General features: G+C 54.8%; 2 protein-coding genes across 8 annotated transcripts in view; one reads left to right on the top strand and one right to left on the bottom strand.

Moving 5' to 3' along the window:
* LOC112061722 (fibrinogen-like protein 1-like protein) overlaps positions 1–7,195 on the top strand; it is an 82,701-nt gene extending 75,506 nt beyond the window's left edge. For 3 of the 7 annotated variants that reach the window (XR_010592707.1, XR_010592705.1, XR_010592706.1), the window contains one exon: positions 13–7,195. The gene's annotated coding sequence lies outside the window, so the exon portion shown is untranslated. The remainder of the gene's footprint in view (positions 1–12) is intronic. The other 4 variants (XR_010592711.1, XR_010592710.1, XR_010592709.1 and 1 more) reach the window with 4 other exon arrangements.
* The window catches only part of LOC135975714 (angiopoietin-related protein 4-like), a 136,603-nt gene that overhangs the window by 91,088 nt on the left and 22,081 nt on the right, over positions 1–23,434 (bottom strand). The window lies entirely within an intron of this gene.

Raw genomic sequence — 23,434 nt, 5'->3', positions numbered from 1 at the left:
TCCCTTTTGCAGCTGCCCGGTGCCCTCGTCTCCTGCTCCTCACCGGCCTGCTGGCCCTGTCAGCCCCAGTTCTCACCCTGGAAATACACAACCTGAACGTCTTAAAGGGACCCACCCATGCAATCAGGAACATCCACTCAAAGCACCTGAAGGCAGGTGTGTTGTCTTGTCGTCACATTCCCAGCTTTGCCCAGCTGGCAGAGCGTTTGTGGCTCCCAAGCGCTGTCTCTGTGTCTCACCCGACATTCATCCAGCAGGGATGTGGAGTAGCTTGTGGCTGTGGTCACCGTGTGATTGTGCTCAGTGGCCCCTTGGCCTGTGGTTTGGGGTCCGGCCCTGCCAGCATCTCCTGAAAACTGACAGAAGCCAAACCCCCTCCAGGCCAACCATCTTTGTGGGGGTCTGTCCCCAGTGGGGTGGGGAGGACAGGCCAGGATCGCCGGGCCATGAGGCTGGGGTCAAGTCAGAACATTGGTTATATGCCCAGTGCTCGGCCCTTGGCTGACAGTCAGATCCAGGGTGTGCCCAGAACAGGGCGGCCCGGGTGGGCTCCATGTGGCCAGGAGATCACACACGCATGTGTCCCTGGCACTGGTCACACGGACGCTGAGCTCCCCCAGGATAACAAACCTGCGGGATTCCAACCCCATTAGACCCTGTGGGACACAAGCAAATCCGCAGCATGGACCCACCCAAAGCCGGAGGACAGATAATGATAATGTTAGGCCCAAAAACCGAAAAACATGTTTATCTCGGCTTCTGCTTGTTATCCCAGTAAACATGCTTATCTCAGTTCTCACTGTCGTTTCCCATGCATGAAGCTGCACGTATACAGGATGTATAGAAGATATATGGAAAAGGGGAGGGGGTTGGACGGACCCTGGGAAAGGAATGTGAAGGACGGGAAGCTAAACAGATGTATCCTGATTACTACTAGAACTGAATTTAAACAATGCATAGGTTAGCAGAATTTAGACACGCTAAGTTGTTTGTCTCTCTGTATAAGAGAAGCCCAGTTGTGCTTGTAAGGTGTGTTCCTCCCTCTGGCATGAGTCGAGGGGGACACCCGCTCAGCTGACTGATCAATAAAGAACTTGAAGCCGTCTTCCAGACTCCTGTGCCTCCTTGGGGTAATTGGGCAGCTCCAGGGGGAAACGAGCCCATTTGGCTAACAAATGGCGACTCCGCCGGGACTTCTCTCCCTGTAGAGGGCACTGACCGACGGCCGAGGGCGATTCCGAGGAGTGGCCACCTCGAGCTGTTGCTTTGCTCGGGCCTCGGATCGTCACAATCGGCCGGGGCGGCTGCGTCCTCTCTGAAGAGAACTCTGAAGGACATGGAAGCAAGACGGCTTCAGAAGGAGGGGAAGTCTGACTGCCGGACGCGGCCACTTCGGGCGGTAAGTGCGTTTACCTCCTGGGTTTGAGGAATAACGCCCCCGAGGTGTGGGTTGGACAGTGGAAATCCCCTAGGCAGCCTGTATACGGGAAGGTATGTTAACAGTATTGTAGCTTTGTAAATGTCTTGTTGTTGTGTTTTTGGTTAAAGGGTAAGCAAATAACGGCCAATGAGTAACGTAACTAACTCCACAAGTCCATGAGCCGTTTTTAACAATTATTGGGACTTGGAGCAACCTCAGGGATTACTCTTGTTTCTGGGAGGGGTAATCTTGTTTCTCCTCTTAATGGTGTGTTGGAAACCGAGATTGTAACTGATTAAAGGATCTGTGTGAAAGATGAATGAGTGCCGCTGACAGGTCTGAGGCTTAAGCTGACTTCAGCCGCCCCAAGACTCCTGCAAGGGGAAACCCGATGACCAGGATATCTTGATTGCAAGGGGGGTCAGCCGAACCTCGTGACCCAGCGGATATCTGAGTTAGAACTAGATCTATACCTCTTCCCCCTCTTGATATCTCTGTCTCGGAAAACTCTGGGTAAAGCATAATGGGGTCCGGACAAAGCACCTTCTCCTGGACACCCCTGGGATGTATGCTGGATAACTGGAAGGCGTTTAGACGCCAGGCTAATTATGGAATTGTATTATGTAAAGACAAGCTTGTAAAATTCTGTACTCTTGAATGGATGACATTCGGGGTGGAATGGCCCGAGGGAGGGACGCTCAAACCAGGGGTTGTACAAGCAGTACCTACTATTGTGACCTGGGATGGGCATTGGGACCAATATCCCTATATAGATATTTGGCAGGACCTTGTGGCAATCATCCCCCATGGTTGCAAAAATGTAGATCACAAACTATTAAAACCTTAATGGCCCGGTACTCCAAGGGCCCCTGCAACAGAATTATTTGTGTCCACTGCAGGAAACTGTAGCCCCTGAGGGTAATCTCACTATGGTATATGTTCCCTTTACCACTAGTGATCTATATAATTGGAAGCAACAGAATCCCCCGTTCTCGGAAGAAAGGGGCCCACGTTTTAGCCATGGCCCAAAGGAAAGGATATGAAGAAAGGGGGGACAAAGTTAAGGGACGGCCAGGGCCACCGGGGAAGGGGCGGGGCCCCTGCCTGGGTCGAAATCAGTGCGCTATCTGTAGGAAAGAGGGGCACTGGAAGAATGAATGCCCCCGGTGACAGGCCATGGGAAAGGAACGTAAAGATAAAACCCCGTCCCTTCCTATCCTCTACAACAGTACAGGACGTTCAGGGGAGGAGTCTTCCCCATAGGGGGGTCGGGGAACCCAGCGGCCCCTCCTGACAGCACAAGCTGCCAGCCTGGATCCCACAGTAAAAATTAAAGTGGAGGGCTGCCCAATTGAAGCCCTTATTGATACTGGGGCCACTCTTAGTTTGCTCCCCCTTAATAAGGCTCCCCGAGATAGAGCTCGGGGACGTGCCATAGTCCAGGGGATAGAGGGACAAACTACAGCTTTGGAAAAAACTTTGCCTCTCCTAGTAAAAATAGGGGACTGTCAAATTTCCCATCAGTTTGTTTGCAGTCCTTCCTGCCCCATAGCGCTGCTTGGAGGAGATATCCTCACTAAATTGCAGGCGGAGATCTCATTCGATAATGGGACAATGGAAGTCAGAATCCCTAAGCAACAAGCCTCTAATTACCAGATGGCTCTCATAAATGCTAGAGATCACTCCCTGGAATGTAAGGGAAGTGATGGAAGCCAGTTGGGGTGTGTGTGTGTGTGTGTGTGTGTAAATCCCAAGGTCTGGGCAAAGGAAGGAGGCGTGGCCCGAGCCAGGAATGCTACACCAGTGCATATTTCCCTTAAGGAGGGAAGCAGCCCAGTCCGAATTCGACAATACCCCCTTAAGCTAACCACTCGGATCGGGTTAAAACCCCTGATTCAAAAGTTTTTGCAGTGCGGGTGGTTAAAGGAAGACATGTCCCCATACAATACTCCAATAATGGGGCTGCCTAAGCCTAATGGGCAGTATCGGTTGGTCCAGGACCTAAGACAAATTAACAAGTTAATAGCAGAGACTGTTTGCCTTTGAGTGGGAGGACCCAGATACCCACTACAAAGCTCAATAACTTTGGACCGTTGTCCCACAAGGACTTACCTGTGCACCCGAGATTTTTGGCAGCCAGTTAAAAAGGGACCTCACCCCATTCCTGGCTAAACACCCTTCATGTAACATAGTTCAGTACTGCGATGATCTGCTCTTGAGTACTGAAACAGAGACAGTCTGCAAGAAGCAAACTGTAGAGCTCCTCAATCACCTTGGGGTATAGGGATATAAAGTATCAAAGGAAAAAGCTCAGTTGGTTAAGCAGCAGGTCACCTTCCTTGGATACCACTTTTGCCAAGGGAGTCACAGTTTGGGTAAAGAAAGAATCCAGGTTATACTTAACAGCCCTCAACCCCGGAACCCCTGAGAATTAAGGGCTTTTCTGGGACTGACTGGCTTCTGTCGACTCTGGATCCCTGACTATGGGGGAAAAGCCAGACCACTATATGAGTCTTTGACTAAAGAAGGTCTACTCCACTAGAAATGGACCAGGGAAATGGAAAAAGCATTTCGAGAGCTTAAAGAAGGTTCAGCCTCCCGCTCTAGCCCTCACAGATTCCCGGAAGCCATTCACCCTATACGTTCGTGAAAGAGGAGGGGTGGCAGCTGGAGTCCTGTGCCAAAGGTCAGGGCCAACCTGGCGACCCATTGGATACTATTCGAAGGTCTTGTACCCTGTCGCCAAGGGGTGGCCTGCCTGCTTATGGGCCATTGCAGCAACCGCTCTCCTTGTACAGGAGGCTGAAAAGTTTACCCTGGGGGGGGACACTGAGGTTGTGGTTCCCCACGGGATACCTCAAATACTGGGGACAGGCTCTGGGGAAAAGCATCTAAATCCCAGTCGACATACCAGATATGAGGTAGGGCCCTTGCTAGCCCCTAACTTAACCTTTAGAACAGTTAGTTCCCTCAACCTAGCTACCCTATTGCCTGACCCTTGGGTTTCCTATGAGACCAGCCCCACTCATGACTGTATTGAAGTCTTGCAACAGGTGTCCCAGGCACTCGGTATACAATGGAAGTTGCATACACCCTGGAGGCCGCAAAGCACGGGACAGGTGGAAAGAATGAATAGAACTCTCAAGGATACCCTCACTAAACTAGGCACAGAGTCTAGTTTAAAGTGGCTTGATGCGTTACCACTCGCCCTTACCCGCATTCGAAGGGCCCCACGTAAGGGTCTTAAGCTTTCACCATTATCCCGGGGTTCCGGGAGGATGTAAACTGGGAAATGGGGAAGGACTCCTTATGGAAACAGGTCTCTGGGTTGCAATCTGTTTTGTTACAGCTGCATCGACGCGGTGCCTTTTCAGGCCCTTTCCTTGGACTAGCCCGTGTACCCATTCCAGATCGGTGATCAGGTCCTCGTCAAGAAGTGGAAGCGTGACCCCCTTACACCACGGTGGGACGGCCCGCACACTGTCTCGCTCATCAGCCAAGCTGCAGTCAAAGTTCTTGGGAGTGACAAATGGACACACTATACGCGGGTAAGGCAGTTTCTGAACCCTAACCCGGAGACTGAACTAGCAGAAGAGGACACCAGCCCTCTGCCCGCCCCGGCTCCGGACGCCCGGGGTGGCACAGGTGAAGACTCCACCTGGGAGTATCAGTACTTGGACGGACTAAAGGGACTGTTTAGAAAAAGATAATGAAATTATTGTTAATATTTTTGTTTATGTGCTTCCACCACTGTTATGGTTGGGAAAATAGGTTTTTACAGCTGGGGGGAGACAATAGCAAAATCCATTAACCTCAGTAACTGTTGGGTATGCGGAGGCCCAGGGGAGTTAAATGAATGGCCTTGGGTAGCCCAGCCGGTACAGCCCAAATGGTGGCTCAGCAATTTGAGTATAGTCCACGATGGAACGGGGGTTTGGACTGAGGATAGTAGCCCCTGGCGACTGTATTCTTCTGGAATGGGTATTCTCTGCCTTAATCGGACAAGGCAGGAGGGAGTGTACTTGGGAGAAAGCAAGTGTGATTGGACTCTATCCCCAGGGTTTGATTGCTGGGACCCTTATTGTCATCTGTATGACTGCTCTAAATATCAGGGGCAATGGAACCAGACCCATGTGAGGCTCACCAATAATAGTTGGGTGAAATGCTCCAAACAATACTACCCTACGGCCGAAGGTTGCAGGGCGGTAGGACAGGATGGGTTCTTTGACGCCCTATTCACGAGTTGCCAGCTAGACAATACCACTAGCAAGGACCACGTGGTACGGTGGTTTCAAATGGGCATGGCAGAATCAGAATGGAACTCAAGTATGGGGTTTTAAACAATTCTGGTCTAGCACCAATCAGCCAAAATGGGGCTGCGATTGAGTCTGGAAAGCAGGAGCTGGGGCGTGGAGATGTGATTATTGCAGTTCAGCTGATGGAATGGTGGGGGGACCTTTAGGGCCAGGTAATCCTTTATATTTTGACCATCTAAAGGACGATGAGAATGAGGAAACCTGAAATGGCCCCTTTGCTAATGGAACCTGGGCTCTAAAGGGCCATTATTGGATCTGCAGGTCCTATGCCTACTGAAGATTGCCTCCAAATTGGTCTGGGATATGTTATGTTGGATATATAAGACCCTTGTTCTTTCTATTACCCCAGATGCAGGAAAATAAGTTGGGAATTAAGGTGTATAATAATTTAATTAGAGAAAGGCGGTTCGTGGATTCCACCCTGACCGCCGGAAGCTCCCAAACATGGGGGGCTCAGGAGTGGCCCCCTGAGAAAATTATAAAACATTATGGTCCAGCTACATGGAATCCTAATGAGTGGATCTCAGGGGCAAGGGAGCCCATTTACAACTTGAATCGGATAATTAGGCTGCAAGCCATTTTAGAAATAATAACTAATCAGACGGCTGCAGCTCTAGATCTTTTGGCCGATCAGTCCACTCAGATAAGAAATGCGCTCTACCAGCACCATCTAGTTCTTGATTATTTGCTGGCAGAAGAAGGAGGAATCTGTGCAAAATTAAACGAATCTAATTGCTGTTTACAAATAGATGATAATGGAAAGGCGGTAAAACAGCTAACGAAAGAAATGAGGAAGTTAGCCCATGTCCCGGTCCAAACATGGGGTGGGTGGAATATGGACTGGTTCACGTCCTGGTTACCGCAACTGGGATGGCTCTGAGAAGGCCTTCTTCTCTTTGTACTCTTTATTACAACCCTATTAACCCTAGCTTGCTTTGCTCCCTGTGTAGTTGCATTAGTCCGACGAATGGCTAATCAAATTATACACCAACAAATGATGGCCCTATACCAGCCGGTGAGGGCTGAGGATTGGGGGCCATAAGGCTCTCAAAATGCTTTTTAGGGGGGAATCTTGTTAGGCCCAAAAACCGAAAAACATGTTTATCTCGGCTTCTGCTTGTTATCCCAGTAAACATGCTTATCTCAGTTCTCACTGTCGTTTCCCATGCATGAAGCTGCACGTATACAGGATGTATAGAAGATATATGGAAAAGGGGAGGGGGTTGGACGGACCCTGGGAAAGGAATGTGAAGGACGGGAAGCTAAACAGATGTATCCTGATTACTACTAGAACTGAATTTAAACAATGCATAGGTTAGCAGAATTTAGACACGCTAAGTTGTTTGTCTCTCTGTATAAGAGAAGCCCAGTTGTGCTTGTAAGGTGTGTTCCTCCCTCTGGCATGAGTCGAGGGGGACACCCGCTCAGCTGACTGATCAATAAAGAACTTGAAGCCGTCTTCCAGACTCCTGTGCCTCCTTGGGGTAATTGGGCAGCTCCAGGGGGAAACGAGCCCATTTGGCTAACAATAACACGACTCAGACAGTAATAACAGCAACGCGTGACATCTTCCTACTGCAGCGTTACCCGGAGGCCCCAGTTGTCACGGAGAATGGGGGAGTCAGGGCCCTGCACCCCCCACTTCCTGCAATTCACCGGGACTCTCAGCCAGCCAGTAAAACAGACGGTTTATTAGACGACAGGATCACAGTCCAAAACAGAGCTTGTAGGGACAGAGAACAGGACCCTCAGTCAGGTCCATCTTGAGGGTAGGGGGCCCAGACCCCGGTGCTGGGCCTCCCTCCGTTTCCCCAGCCAGCTCCAAACTGAAACCCTCCAGCCTTTGTCTCTTTCCTGGGCCAGGAGGTCACCTGATCTCTTTGTTCTCCAACACCTTCAGTTGGCACCTTGCAGGGGAGGGGCCCAGGCCATCAGTTGCCAGGAGACAGGGTGTCGGCCATTCTCTGTGGAGACCCCTGCACACCCCTGCCCTCTCGGGCTCTGCAACAATCACAGCTTTATCCCATCACCTAGATACTTAAGAAATGCACAGGGGAAACTGAGGCACCCACATTATTCAGAGAAAACATAAGACCATTCCCACTTCGTCACACCCAGTCTGGAGGCAGGGTGCCTAGGACTGGACACTGCACCCCCAGGGACAAGAGGACAGGCCATGTGGCAGGGAACTCACGCTCTAGGGTCACAACACCCCACACCGGGCAGATGAAGCAGGTAAAAGGGGGGGGGGGTCGGGATGGGGTGCAGGAAAAGGTTAAGGGAGCTCATTTAGCGCAGGAGGCTGGAGGTTTAGCTCACTCACAAATCAGGGCCTTCGACACCGGGTTGGCAGGTGTCGGGTTTTCGACCAGAACGCCTGCTGGAAAAGGGACCCTGGCAGCTCCGGTCAGCACCGCCCACCGGGCCATTAAAAGTCTGGCTGGTTCGTGGATCAGGGGGGCTAAGGCAGGCTCCCTTCCTGACCTGGCTCTGCGGGGCTCCCGGAAGTGGACGGCACGTCCCTGCAGCCCCTAGGCGCAGGGGCGATCAGGAAGCTCCACGCGATGGCCTCATCCCGAGTGCCGGCTCTGCAGCTCCCATTGGCCGGGAACCAAAGCCAATGGGAGCTGCAGCGCCTGTGGGCGCAGGCAGCACACAATGCTGCCTGGCCATGCCTCCTCCTAGGGGCTGCAGGGACGTGCTGGCCGCTTCTGGGAGCCCTACGGAGCTAGGGCAGGCAGGGAGCCTGCCTTAGCGCTGGTGTGCCATTGACCAGGATCTGGCTGAGGTAAGCGCTGCCTGGCCGGAGCTCGCACCCAGAAACCCTGCCCCAGGTCGGAACCCCCTCCCACACCCAAATTCCCTCCCAGACCTCACACCCGGCACCCCAACCCCCTGCCCCAGGTCGGAACCCCCTCCCACACCCAAATTCCCTCCCAGACCTCACACCCGGCACCCAACCCCCTGCCCCAGGTCGGAACCCCCTCCTGTACCCTAATCCCTCCCAGACCCCACCCCAATCCCCTACCCTAGCCCTGAGCCCCCTCCCGCACCCAAACTCCCTCCCAGAGTCCACACCCCAACCCTCTGCCCCAGCCCGGATCCCCCTCTGGCATCCCAAACCCCTAATCTCCAGACCAATCCCAGAGCCCGCATCCCCACCGGAGCCCTCACCCCTCCCTGCACTCCAACCCCCAGCCCCAGCCCAGTGAAAGTGAGTAAGGGTGTGAGAGCGAGCGACTGAGGGAGGTGGGCTGGGCTGGAATGAGTGGGGGTGGGGCCTTGGGGAAGGGCATGAAAGGGGTTGGGTGAAGGGCATTTGGTTTTGTGCAAGTAGAAAGTTGGCAACTCTACTTAAGGACCTTTGAAAAGCAGCCTCCTTAGCACCGTTCCTGATACCAGGGGCCAAGGCGCCCCCGGACATGAGAACCACAATAGGCCACAGCAAAACGCTGCGTTAGAAATCGGAGCTCAGGCTGCCAAGCGAACGATAGCTGACAGACAGGAGATGCGGGAATTAAGGTTGTGCCTTCAGCCAGCAACTGGTGTTCATCCGTTTGCACCACACACACACCTGTAGGCAGGGCCACTATTTCCTTGTCTGTCTGCCTGTTTAGCGTCTCTCGGTCCTTACTGTGCCCATCACCGTGGTGTCTGAGTGGCAAACCAAGGGTTTGACGTGTGCATATGAAACTGCCTGACTGGAAGGACGTGGTTTGGTGTGGATCAGTGACTGCTGGGGCGATTGGTGGCAGAAGGCTCTGAGGGCCTGGCTCATTCCGACCTGGCTCATTCCAATGGCTTCTACGGCTGAGAGCAGCCCAGTCTCCTGCCTGGGTCCGACGCAAACCAGGAAGTACAAGACCATGGTTAATAAGAGCAGCTCAAAAGATCATTTTCGCTGAGCCCAGCCCTGCACAGATTTCCAGCTTAGGTTTGCATTTTCAGCAAAAGTTCTTCTTGATTATTTTCTCCCAACCCCCTTCTGCCTCCATAATAGCCAGCCACCCCGTCAGTCGCATCCTGGGGCGCTCCAGGGACAGCGTGTGTGCGTGTATGTGTATGTCTGTATATATATGTATGTGTACATGTGTGTATGTATGTGTGTATGTGTATGTGCACATGAGTGTGTGCACATGTGAGTGTGCGTGTGTATGTGTGTACATGTACCCCAGTCAGATGTATACATCTGGATTTCCTTTGAAAGAATTTTCAAATTGAGCTGATCAAGTGCAATGGCAAAGCACCCAATTCCTCTGCCCCCCAACTGCCTTCGCTGCTTTAACGTTCAACCTGCTCCGCTGGCACCTCTGACTCCTGAAAGCCCTAACGCTCCAGGGGAGCAGGCCGTGCCCTGCCCTGCCCTGGCTGCCCCGGGTGTTACCTCGGAGGGAATCGTTCCAGATTCCAATGGGTGGCAGGTCCAGGGAAGAGCCTTATCTGGGGGGAGGCTGTACCAGACCCGCCCGACCCAGGCAGGCTCCCAGGTACTCTCTGCTCGGGGCTGATAAGGCTCCTTAGCAGTTTCTCTCCAAACAAATTCCAGTTCAAGACACCTGAGAGCTCCACAGCAGGGCAGCATCCCCAGAGCGCAGCAGGGCGGGGGTTAGGGGGAGCAGTCGGTAGCCGCACCTGCTCCTCGTACGGCAGGAGCGAGAAGTGCCAGCCTCTCTGCACAGAGCAGCAGCGTTCAGCCTGGGCCAGACGTGCTGTGGTGATGGGTAAGAGCGGGCTCGGAGAGCCAGAGGGTCTGTGGGGCAGCGCTGGGCCCTTCTGCTCCGCACTAGGGACGGGTGGGCGTGTTCAGCTGGGATTGGAACCCACCAGCACTTGTGGGTGCGAATGTGGGGCTGGAACTCAACGTGGGGCGCTCCCACCTCGCCCGGGGGCGACTGAGGGGAAGGGCAGAGAGACACCTGGGCTGAGACCCCAGCTCCAGGGAGACAGTCACCCCGGCCCAGCCGGCTTAAATTGCCCAGCTGTGTGACAGCCCCCCCATCCCCGAGGGGTTCCCCCCCCGATATGTCACAGCAGGGTAATGTGGGTATTGAACGGCAAAAAATGTCCCGATTTTTCACACTTGCTGTCTGGTCACCCTACTGGGAGAGGCCTTTGGGGATGGAGGAAGCAGCACTAAGGTACATGCCAACCTCCCTACAGAGGAGGGGCCGTGCCCCGCAGGTGTGGGGCAGGGAGCTGGGACACTGCGTGGTGGGTCATTGTCTGGCCCAGGCCCTTCCTAGCCAGAGGCCGAGGCCGAGGCATTTCCTTCAGGTCACCTTCCGCTGCAGCTTGGCCACGGGCCCCCATAGCCACTAGCCCAGCCAGGGATCCCAAGTGGGGATTGTCACGGCTGGCTCCTCCCTGCCGCCAGCAGCTCTTCACTGCCAGGGAATTCCTGAAATCCTGTGTGCTCCTCCCCCACCCACCTCCTGGGGCTGTGAGTGCCCCCCCGGACAGCCCCCCCCCCCGAGCTCTGAGTGCCCCTGGCCAGTCCCTCCCCTTAGCCCCCCCCCCACTTCCTGGGGCTCTGAGTGCCCTCAGCCAGTCCCCCTCCCACACCCCGGGGCTGAGTGACCTTGGCCAACCCCCGTCCCTTCAGGAGGAACTCCCAGTACCCACCCAAACCCCACAGCTCAGGGTTCCCCTCCCTGCTGCTCTGTGGCCATCCCCCCACGAGGGCCGGCTTTAGGCCAATTCAACCAATTCCCCTGAATCGGGCCCCGGGCCCAAGTCCCGGTACGGTGAACCGGCAAGAGCCGGTGCGCTGTACCAAGGTGGCCCGGCTTCCCCAGGGGGCAATTTAAAGGACCTAGGGCTCCCAGCAGGAGCCGGAGCCCCAGGCCCTTTAAATTGCCACCAGACCCCCACTGCTGGAGCTCTGGGGTAGGGCTGCGGGGCTCTGGGGGCTATTTAAAAAGTCCGGGACTCCCGCTGCCTCTACCGCCCCGGCCCTTTAAATAGCCACTGGAGCCCCGCTGCTTCCCCAGGGCTCCCGCGGCTATTTAAAGGGCCGGGTCGGTAGAAGCAGGGGACCCCTGGGCCCTTTAAATAGCCCCCAGAGCCCTGGGAGAGCGGGGGGCTTGGGGGCTATTTAAAGCTGCCTCTTCTGCACCCCGTCCCCGCACCAGCCCCACACCCCCTGCCCCGCCCGCAGCCAGCCCCGTCTCCAGCCAGCCCTGCACCCCCTGTCCGCAGCCAGCCCCTGCTGCACCCCTGCCCTACCTCCAGCCCCGCCCCCCTGCCCTGCCCGCAGCCAGCCCCTGCTGCACCCCTGCCCTACCTCCAGTCCCGCCCCCCCTGTTCTGCCCGTACCAGCCCCGCCCCCCTGCCCTGCCTGCAGCCAGCCCAGCACCCCCTGCCCACAGCCAGCCTCTGCCGCACCCCCTGCCCTGTCTCCAGGCAACCCCTGCCGCACCCCCCTGCGGCCCTGCCCAAAGCCAGCAAGCCCCACACACCCCTGTCTCCAGCCAGCCCCGCACCCCTTGCCCTACCTGCAGCCAGACCCTACCTCCAGTGAGCCCCTGCCCTGCCTCCAGCCAGCCCCATGTCCACTGGTGCCCTGCAGTTCCCAGGGCAGTAACCCTGCACACCTGCTTCAATGGGGGGGCAGGGAGCAGCTGGGACCCACACATGTGCACTCCACTAGGATGACCAGACAGCAAGTGTGAAAAATCGGGACAGGGGGTGGGGGATAATAGGATCCTATAAGAAAAAGACCCCAAAATCGGGACTGTCCCTGTAAAATCAGGACATCTGGTCACCCTAGCACACCCCCAGGGAGTGGCGGGGACCCACACACGTGAAACGGAGCTCATTAATAACCGATCAACAGCATATATGATGCAATGTACATAATATAGAATTTTATTATTTATATAGTTATGGAAAGTATATAATACATGGAAGAAATGAAAGGCTTTTTTTTACATTATTTTTTTTGTTAGTCATCCCTGCCGGGGCCCCGCCAAAAATGTTTGAATTGGGCCCCGCCCTTCCTAAAGCCGGCCCTGCTGAAGAGAACAGGAGGATTCAGTCAGCAGGGGCTGCTGATCCGTCCCATTCACCAGGGCTGCCATCCTGCAGCTTCAGCATTAGTGGCTGGGGTGACTTGGGGAAAGGTCTCAACCTCCCCACATCCCACTTCACTGCTGCCAGAATCCCTCCTGACCCCTGCCCGCTACAGTCCCCTCCCTACCCAACCTGGGTGGGGCTGGAGGAGAGGGGTCTGAGAACTTGAGCTGTGGATTGGAGGTGGAACAGCTGTCAGGGGCACTGAGGGGGAAGTGGCAGGAGCTCCCCATACAAGGAGGGGGGTTGCCACTGGAGGTCACTAGGAAGGACAACAAGACTCCATCCTGGGGGTCAGGAGGGGAAATCCATCCCTCCGAGGTGGGCAGGGGCTGGGTGGAAATGCTGCTGGTTCCAGGGGCCGTTAATCCCCCATGATTCCTCGGAGGCGTCTGAGTCTCAGACAGGTTCTCGTTCCCTTGCAGCATGAGGACGTCACGGCCAATGTGATGCGCCAGCTCCGTATCATGCGGCACTTGCGCCAGGTGCCCGAGGCGCTGCAGGGCCTGTGCCTCTGAGGCCACCAGCAACTCCCGCTCCCTGCTGCAGGTACTGCTCTGGCTCTCTGTAAATGGGGAGCTAGTGGAAGGGGAAATGGAGCCCCCTGGCACTCACAGAAAGCTGATTACAGAATGAGCCCGAACTGAGAGGCACCATATCCGCCCCCGTAAAGAGCCAGACTTCAGTGGTGATACAGCCCAGCTGGGGTAGCAACAGGATAGAGAACGAGGTAGGAAGTTCAGAGCAGCAAGGAAAGCCTGGAGGGGAACTTGAGAAGAGAGGTTGGAAAAGTGCAGCAAAGAGAAAGGTGCAGACCTAGCTGTTGGGTCCAGGGCCCTGAGCTGCTATCAATGTCAGGGTGGGACTGGGTTCCCCTACCGGCCCCAGAGGAGGCGGCGTACACGCACCTGGAGAGGGTTCCCAAGCCCAGCAAGGGGGCTACAGGCTGAGCAAGTGCCCCAGCGATGGCAGAAGGACTTCTGTCTGTGGAAAGACCTCTTTGGACTTTTAGTGTGAGGCAGGCTGGGCCCCAGAAGGGTGGACTAAAGGTGGTGACCTGGCCGGAGTTACCAGGCAGAGAAACTGCCGTGGTGCTGGAGCGACCATGGATGGGGGGACGCTAGCCCAGCGAGAGGGCTGTGATGCCATGCCTGGCCGCCGGGGGGCACCTAACGATGAGTAGATTCATTTATGATTGGCATAGTTGGCAGGATTGAGTTCCCCCTGTGATCCGTGAGGGAAGTCTTGGTTGCTGAAGGAATCATAGAATATCAGGGTTGGAAGGGACCTCCGGAGGTCATCTAGTCCAACCCCCTGCTCAAAGCAGGACCAATCCCCAGACAGTTTTTTGCCCTGATCCCTAAATGGCCCCCTCAAGGATTGAGCTCACAACCCTGGGTTTAGCAGGCCAATGCTCAAACCACTGAGCTATCCCTCCCCCAAGCAGGTGTATCAAGGGACCAAGCTGGTTGCTGGATTTCCCACTTCAGTTCCAGGGACTGGCTAAGCAGCCAAAGCAGATCTAGGGGTTTCTCCAGCAGCTCCTAGAAAACCAACAGACGCAGAAGGAAGTGTAGGTGGAGCTACAGATGCAGCAGCAGCAATACCTGTGAGAGATCCTGCAAAGGGAAATCAACCCAGGGTCTGCCATGCCCATGGACAAAAAGAGCAGAGAAGGAGAGCGTGCCTGGGCTGTGCTGAGAAGGTTAGCCCAGGGAGAAGGGCATGAGAAAGTGTACAAGCGTGGCCTAATGCCAAGATGGGAGCAAGAGTTCTTTGTTTTGGGGGCAGAGAAGCAGGCCATATCAAAAGACACGGCCTGCTTAGGAAATTGCTGAGTGGCTGAACGAGGGGCCAGGGCCCTAAGAAGTTAGAAAGAAAGGAGAAGGTGTCCTCTGACACAAACCCCCATGAGGCAGGCAAGGTGGAGGTGGCTGGGGTGGCCATGGACCTTGCAGACCCTCCACCAACACACCCTGTTGGGTGCTGCAGGGAGATGAAGGACAAAATGATTGGCCCAGAGATGAAGCAGACTGGAGGAGGGACAAACACAAGGGTGGAGCAGTCCATGGTGGGTTCTCAGACCCTGACCGAAAAGGTTTTGGCAGATTCAGCGGCAGTAGCAAAAAGGCAACAGAAGACGCTAAAGGCTTCAGAAGAGGCTCTGCAAGCAGCTGTTCATGAGACTGAGTGGCTGCAGGAAGAGCGTCGGGATACTGCAGAAGAGAAGGTTTGCCCCGAGCGAGCTGGCAGTGGAGCTGCAGACACTGCGCACAGGCTGTACAAGCGCGCAGCCGGTGACAGCGATGAGATGACGAGGGATGAAGCTTGGAGAAGAATAGAACTTGCCCCCGCGTGGGCCAGGTTCTAAGGAGGAGGATATATAACGGGGGGCTTGGCCTGTGGGCTATAAAGCCTGGAGCTAGGCCAAATGGATTACAGAGTGAGCTCCAGCTGAGGGGAAAAGAGGGGAAACCGCAACAAAGGTACAGGAGCAGGCCTAGCTGTTCGGTACAGGGCCTTGGGGCAGAACCTAGAATCCAGGGTAGGACTGGTTCTCCCACGGTCTCTAAGGAAGGGGATGTACAGGGCCATAGAAAGGGCTACCAAGGCCAGCAAGGGCAGGCCGAGCCAAAGTCAGGCTGAGGAAAAGCCCCCAAGGGACAGAGGATCTTGTTTCAGTTAAAGACATTTTTTGACTTTTCGTTTGGGATGAGCGCGACCCAGGAAGGAGTGGGACTAAAAGATGGTCGCCTGGCCGAAGGGCTGAGTTCCCAGCCCAAAACCTGCTGGCGGGCGTGCTAGCCCAAGAAATCTGTGACCCCAGGCCTTGAAGGAAGGGGCACCTATCGGTGAGTGAACTCTGTTACAAGCCTGCTTCCATTGTGGAAACAGCCTGGTATTGGAGAGTGGTGGGGATGGCCTGTGGGCGAGGATGGCTGGAGGGGTCATACAGGAGGGGCAGCAGCGTCCAGTGAGGAGATCAGGGAACGGGTTGTTTGCAGTCCTGCCACTGAGCGGTAACGTGATCCTGGCCAGGTCACTCTCCCACCTGCTGCCTCACTTTCTCTGTCTTTGAAATGGGGATCATCCCGACCCACATTAAGAAAGGGTTTGATCCTCTGCTCTTGCTTCCCAAATCCCTGCCCTCCTTGCCCCACACAGGCCTCTGCCCTGTTGCTCAAACTCCCATGCACATGTTAGTGCCTGTGTCACCCCCGCAACTGCAAGGTCTCATGTACAGTCTCCTGCCAGCAAACTGAAGCTGCCACTAGATCCAGAATAGGAATCGCAGTTCCTGTGCGCTGCCCTGAATGGAGTCTAGACCCTGGGCATGGGGAAGGCCAACGCTCACATCCAGGTAGATCATCAACCTACTCCTCTGTCCCAGGAGCAGGAAGGCCTCTGGTTCATGCTCCCTTCGGTAGCTGGAGCTGCTGAGTTGGGAGTGTGGTGGGCAGAGATGGGAACAGGCCATAGGATGAATCAAGTGTCAGGGGGAGACTCCCTGTGTGTGGGAGATGATGTTGCCCCTCTGTGGGGAATCCCTTCCTTGCAGATGCTGGGCTTTGGGTGCTGGACTCTGCCAGGAAGCCCAGCTCCCATCCCTAGCAGCTTGGCTGTTCCCTACATTGCTGTGCACCAGGCCCTCTGCAGAGAGCTGCTCTGGGCAAGGACTACAGAGCCTGCTGTCATCCTGGCAGGTGTCACCCCAGGTTCCATAATCCTGACCCCTGGTCTCCCTTCGCTGGCAGGCTCTGAGCAAGGCCTGCCCAGAGAACATGGATGACGAGCTCTCGATCCTGCTGACAGCACCCCCCAGCACAGACAAACTCTAGCATATCTTGGAGGTGAGCAGAATGGGGAGGGGCCGCAGGGGTTTTACCTTGGCCCTGGGGACTCCTAGAAAGAAGAGACTGGAAAATCCATGTTTCTATTGGATCCTTCCGAGTATGCATTCGTGATATAAACTCACTGGGTGACCTTGGGGTAACTCACTTCCCCCTTATGGCATCAGTCTTCTCCACTATCAAATCTACACTGGGGAAGAAGGACAGAAGCCCCGACAATCACCTTCACCTCTGGGTGTCTGGTGCTGGGAGCCGAAACCAACTGGACTATCTGCCCCATCTCCTAAACTGCCCTGTCTTTCCCTCCTAGGGCCTTGTCCTTAGTGCTCAGCCTGGCCCCTTCCCAGCTTGTCCCTGACCTTTAAAGGACTCTCCAAGCCCCTCCCATGCCTGCGTCCCTTGGGGTCTCTCTCCTGGCTGAGCACAGGCTGCCCTTCTATCTCTCAGCAGGCCTGGGTCCTAGTCACAGGCTGCGTCTTGTCACGTGACCCCCACACTTTTTCCCTTCACCCTAGGGAGCTGCATCACCTGGGCCAGGTGCAGTTGAGCTCCAACCCCTTTCCTGGCCATCTCACCCTGGGACAGGTTGAAACTGGTAACCTGTGGGTAACAGTAACTGGTTGCTCCCAAAGGTGCTGAAGACACAATGGAAGAGGAAATCCTTTGGCCTGGATTGAAATTATTCCGACTGAAAGTGAATGAGAGAAAATAGGTTCAGAGTTCTCTTCCTAGCAGCAGAAAATGTAGCGATTGATAGAGGTTCAGGTCAGAAAGGACCATTCTGTGTATCTAGTCGCCCCTCCTGTATAACTCAGGGCCTAGAATGTGACCAAGTCGTTCCTTCAGCCAACCATAGCATGGGACTGAGCCAGAGCACGTCTTTTGGAACGACATCCACATGCAGGAGAGCCAGCTGGCTACCAGAAAATCTCTCTTCTGCAGTGACCTGGGGTTAAGGGACATGGCGGAAAAGACATGGAGGCTGTGACTAAACTTAGAGCAGGGTGGGAAACGGAGACGCAGTTGGGACCTGTCTACACTACAGGTCTGTCGTGCGTTTGTAATCTGCTGACCCCCACATGTTGTTCAGAGCCTATGGACAACACAGCTCCTAAAGGTACGTTTGTTCTGTGCTTATCCCCTATGTACCAGCAGGGCTGGACGGCATTTCTCCCAATGCAAGGTCCTATACGTGGCAACAAGGCACGCCGGCCACACCTCCAGAATGGGGACGTGTATCCAGGAAAGCAGTGACTCTAAAAAGGATTTAGGGGCCATAGTGGAGAAGCCACTCAACATGAGCTCCCAGTGTGATGCTGTGGTGAACAGGGCTAAAGCCATCATTAGACGTAGGAGCAGAGCCGTGAGTAGGATAGGGAGGTGACACAGCAGCAGTGAGACTGCTATTGGAATACTGCCTCCAGTGTTGGTGTCCTCCTTTGAAAAAGATGGTCCTAGAAATTGGAACTGGGGCAGCAAAGAGCCACCAAATGTTCTGAGGGCTGGAGAAAAATGCCTTCTAGTGAGCTATTGAAAGAGCTCAACCTGTTTAGCTTACAAAAGAAGATTGAAAGGTGACTTCACTGAAGTGTTGAAATGCCTTAATGGAGAGAAAATATTGGGTATTAAAGGGCTCTTTAATCGAGCAGAGAAAGGCAGAACAAGACCCAATGGCTGGAAGGTGAAAAGAGACAAATTCCTATGACAAATAAGGCACAAATATTCAACAGCGAGGACGATTGAACCCAGGAAGAAGCTACCATGGAAAGTGGTGGATTCTCCATCTCTTGATGTCATTTAATAAATACTAGATGCCTTTCCGGAATGTGTTTGCCCCAAAAGTAGCTATTGTGGTAGACAGGAGGCCTGTGATATGCAGGGGGTCAGATTAGATGCTCTAACGGTCTCTGCTGCCCATAAAGTCTACTCATTTCTGAGAAACCGAGTGTAGCATTGGGAGCAGCCTCTGTTTATTAAACAATCAGTTTGTCAGCACCTGCAGGACAATTTGGTTCTTAGGACTAGTGAGCATGGACTTGTCAAGAACAAATCATTCCAGACCAATCCTAGCTCCTTCTTTGGCAGGGTTAGGGGCCTAGTGGAGGTGGGTAAACAGTAGATGTGATCTATCTTGGTGTTAATAAGGCTTTTGACACAGTCCCATAGGACATTCTCACAAGCAAACAGATGCTGCTTAGCACTGTCAGAGCAGCTTTTGCTGGGGGATTCTCCCAGCACTTTCCAATAGTGGGAAAGTATGAAATCCCCATTTGACTGCTGGGGACAGAGCCTAGAGGGGGCAGCAACTTACCCCAAGTCCCACAGGTCAATAGGAAACCAGCAATGGAACCCAGGAGTCCTGACTCCCTGTTCCCTGCTCCAATCACTCCAGCGGAGCACACTCCCTCTCAAAGCAGGGGGACCGGACATGAGGGCCTGGTTGTAATTGCCAGCTGTGGGAGGGAGTGTGCAGCAGTGGTTAGTGAAGGGGCCTGGAAATAAGGACTGCTGGGTCTATTGGAGAGTGTCACTAGGAGCAGTGCATAAGATGAGGTGTCCTATCATGTTTACTCAGATCAGATTAGGACATAATAGAATGGCTGAAATAGTTTATTTTATTTGTATTGTATTATTTTGCAATTGTTAAGAGCAGCAACTACTTAGCTCAGACTGAAGCATCTTATCTAATTTTTGAGATCTAAGTGTCTCCTCTTTGAGTGCCACGAGACAATTTAACACATTGTGACAAAGAATTTTCATTGCCACTTGTTATGATTTCAAGAAACAAACTGGTTTAGTTTGAATAGGATTTTCGGTCAGAAACGGTTTCAATGAAATTTCCCCACCATCTCGATTCCTGGGCTCTATCTCTGCCTTTCGGGGGCGGGGGGTGGGGGGGGGTTGCTGTGTGTTAGAACAGGAGTCTGATTTGGATAGGGATAGAGACCTCTTCAATGCTTTTAATGAAGTAAATACTAATGGGAATTGTGTGATCATGGGAGACTTTAACTTCCCAGATATAGACTGGAGGACAAGTGCTATTAATATAATAGGGCTCAGATTTTCCTACATGTGATAGCTGATGGATTCCTTCACCAAGTAGTTGCTGAACCAACAAGAGGGGATGCCATTTTAGATTTGGTTTTGGTGAGTAGTGAGGATCTCTTAGAAGAAATGGTTGTAGGGGACAGCCTTGGTTTGAGCGATCATGAGCTAATTCAGTTTAAACTAAATGGAAGGGTAAACAAAAATAGATCTGTGACTAGAGTTGTTTTTTTTCAAAAGGGCTAACTTTAAAAAATTAAGGAAATTAGTTAGGGAAGTGGATTGGACTGAAGGACTTGTGGAACAGATGGATCAGACTGAACAGGTTCCAAACCTCTCAGAGGCTCCTACCTTCTAAACAGGGACGTCTGTTTTGTAGTAAAATCAGGAAAAAGAAAGGAGAAAACTCAAAAGAGGTTCCTTCTGGCGCTCACGTACGTGACCCCTAATACTCTCTCAGTTCTCAAAGAGAGACCTCGAGAAGGAGACTTGCTGAAGGAAAGCTACAGGGGACTCAGAGGTTTCCCTGGCCCTGCGCCCGTCCTGCCTGGCTGATGTCAGCATCTCTCAGTGAGGTCACCACCTCCCCAGCACCTTTGACCAATAGGCTGAGGTCCTGCAAAAGGCCTTTGTGATGTCACTGCCACACCCACCCCTCCCCTGCAGTGCTAATGTCCTGCCACAGGCCAGACCCTTTGGAGGTTTGAGCTACTCCCTGTGGATCACCCCGCTCAATGAGTGTTCATTCTAGGAAGCAAGCCGGCTAGACAGTAAAACAGCAGAGGCTGCTCCCAATGCTACACTCGGTTTCTCAGAAATGAGTAGACTTTATGGGCAGAAGAGACAGTTAGAGCATCTAATCTGACCCCCTGCATATCACAGGCCTTTCTGCACCATATGGGGCAGGCAGAGCTCTGCCTGGGCGCAGGGGGAATGGGATGGAGGTTGATCAAGGAAAGGGGGGAGGGGAATGGGTGAGAGGGAAAGAGCTCCTGTCCCAGATGAAGGAATTTGGGGGCAGAGGAAAGGACCCTGCTCCACAGAGAGGGGAGAGGGTTTCTGAGAGTGCCAGGGGGCTCCATTTCCCCTTCCACTAGCTCCCCATTTACAGAGAGCCAGAGCAGTACCTGCAGCAGAGAGCGGGAGTTGCTGGTGGCCTCAGAGGCACAGGCCCTGCAGCGCCTCGGGCACCTGGCGCAAGTGCCGCATGATACGGAGCTGGAGCATCACATTGGCCGTGACGTCCTCCTGCTGCAAGGGAACGAGAACCTGTCTGAGACTCAGACGCCTCCGAGGAATCATGGGGGATTAACGGCCCCTGGAACCAGCAGCATTTCCACCCAGCCCCTGCCCACCTCGGAGGGATGGATTTCCCCTCCTGACCCCCAGGATGGAGTCTTGTTGTCCTTCCTAGTGACCTCCAGTGGCAACCCCCCTCCTTGTACGGGGAGCTCCTGCCACTTCCCCCTCAGTGCCCCTGACAGCTGTTCCACCTCCAATCCACAGCTCAAGTTCTCAGACCCCTCTCCTCCAGCCCCACCCAGGTTGGGTAGGGAGGGGACTGTAGCAGGGGGGGCAGGAGGGATTCTGGCAGCAGTGAAGTGGGATGTGGGGAGGTTGAGACCTTTCCCCAAGTCACCCCAGCCACTAATGCTGAAGCCGCAGGATGGCAGCCCTGGTGAATGGGACGGATCGGCAGCCCCTGCTGACTAGGGTTACCATATGTCCGGTTTTTCCCAGATATGTCCTGCTTTTCGGCAATCAAACCCTGGTCCGGGGGGAATTGCTGAAAAGCCAAACATGTCCGGGAAAATGCCGGCCGGGCACTTCCCCTCCCGCGGCTGCTCTGCTCCGCTCCTCCCCTCTCAGACTTTAAGAGCCGAGCTGCCCGAGCCAGCGCTACTGGCTTCAGGCAGCCCCCCCTGCCTCCGGACCCCGAGCCACGGGCCAGGCACTTCCCTTCCCAGGCTCCAGCTGAGCTGCTCCGCTCCTCCCCTCTCAGACTTTAAGAGCCGAGCTGCCCGAGCCAGCGCTACCGGCTTCTGGCAGCCCCCCCTGCCTCCGGACCCCGAGCCACGGGCCAGGAACTTCCCTTCCCGGTTCCAGCTGCTCTGCTCTGGCGGCTCGGGGGAAGCGCCGGCCGGGGGCGCAGGGTCTGGGGGCTGCCCGGCAAACCGTGAAGCCGGTAGCGCTGGGGCAGCCCTTTCCCCATGGCTGGGAGTGGGAGGGAGGAGGGGGCGGAGTTAGGGCGGGGAAGGAGCGGAGTTGGGGCGGGGCTAGGGGTGGAGAAATGGACGAGGCCAGGGCCCGTGGAGGGTCCTCTTTTTTTATTTATTAGACATGGTAACCCTACTGCTGACTGAATCCTCCTGTTCTCTCCAGAACGGGTCCAGCCTTGCCAGCAGCAGGACAAGCGTCCCCTGCCCATGTGCCTCAGCCCTGCCTGGTCAGACGCCATCACCCGTCAGTCCTTGGCCTCCCAGGCTGCCAGTGATGGGAGCAACTCTGGGTGGTGGCTCGGGTGACACAGAGACCAGACCACTAGGAATTGGGTGCGGCCCTGTGGGACAGGAGAGTCTCGCAGAGGGCACTTGGGGGACTCTCCTGCCCTTCCCAAGAGCGATAGCACCCTGTCCTAAGAACATAAGTCTGGGATGAGGCAAAGCTTGTCATTAATTAGCCTGGCTAAAGAGCTGGGTGGAGCTGCTCCGGGGACAAGCTGGCTCGCTCCTGCTCATGGAGGTGAATTCATCTCCCTTCCCAGGAGCACCTGCTCTCCCTTTCATTCCCCACCAGGCTCCTTGTGCCAGGCCAGCGAATGGCCACAGGATGGGAATGAGGCCTGGGCCCCGCCCCAATCTCCTGAGTCTAATGCAGCTGCTCACCTTGTCCCCCATCAGCTGCTGGGTTTCCCCCAGGAGGGAGTAGGTGACAGGGAGAGAGACACACACACATTTGTCCTTCTGGTTGCAGGGCTTGTGTCCTTCCAATTCCATTGGTGGCTGCACAGTGGGCAGAGTCCTCGCTGCGTGCCCGGCCCAACAGAATTGCAGGGCGTGGTGTGGAACACAGAAAGAGATAGAGAGACTCATCCTCCAGCCGGGGTCAGTCTGAGAGAAATTGGCTGGGGTCCCAGTCTCACTCTTCTAGCGGGTGCCATTTCCCAGCTGGGTTCCTTACCCCTCTGGTGCAGCAGCAGCTGGTAGAGCCGGTAAACCCCCTCCCTGGCCTCCCGGCTGATGTCCTTGGCTGGGTCACTGACGGACAGAGCCAGCTGTGCCCTGTGGTGACCCATCCTGGGGAATTCCGCTGAGTTCTAATGGACGGGAGAGAGAGAGGGGACTCCATCAGCATTTTCCTGTCAGCTCCCAGTCCCCCCCGGGCCAGGACTCTCCTTCCCCTCAGCCCCTCTGCAGGAGATGCTAGAGCCAGACCCTTAATTTCCTCTGCCCCCAAGGAAGCCTGGAGCACAGGGCTGTGGGCAGGGCCCTCCATGAGGACTTGCTTCCCCAGCTGCTCCAGGATGACAGGGAGGCATGAACCTGGAGCACAGTCTCCTTAAAAGCCCAGAGTCACCACTTAACTAGGACAAGAAGAACTTGACTCAAGCCAGGCTCACTCTCTGCTCTGACTCTGCCTCCCCAAGAGGAACACTCCTAACCCACAGCCCCTGCAGCAGCAGATCCTACAGCCCGTCGGAGCCAGATCACCTACGCCTGGAGTCAGGAAGC

The sequence above is a fragment of the Chrysemys picta genome, chromosome 14, assembly GCF_011386835.1.
Source record: "Chrysemys picta bellii isolate R12L10 chromosome 14, ASM1138683v2, whole genome shotgun sequence".
Classification (NCBI taxonomy): domain Eukaryota; kingdom Metazoa; phylum Chordata; order Testudines; family Emydidae; genus Chrysemys; species Chrysemys picta.
The sequence above is the reverse complement of the archived record's forward strand: the minus strand, read 5'-3'. Positions and strand labels throughout refer to the sequence as shown.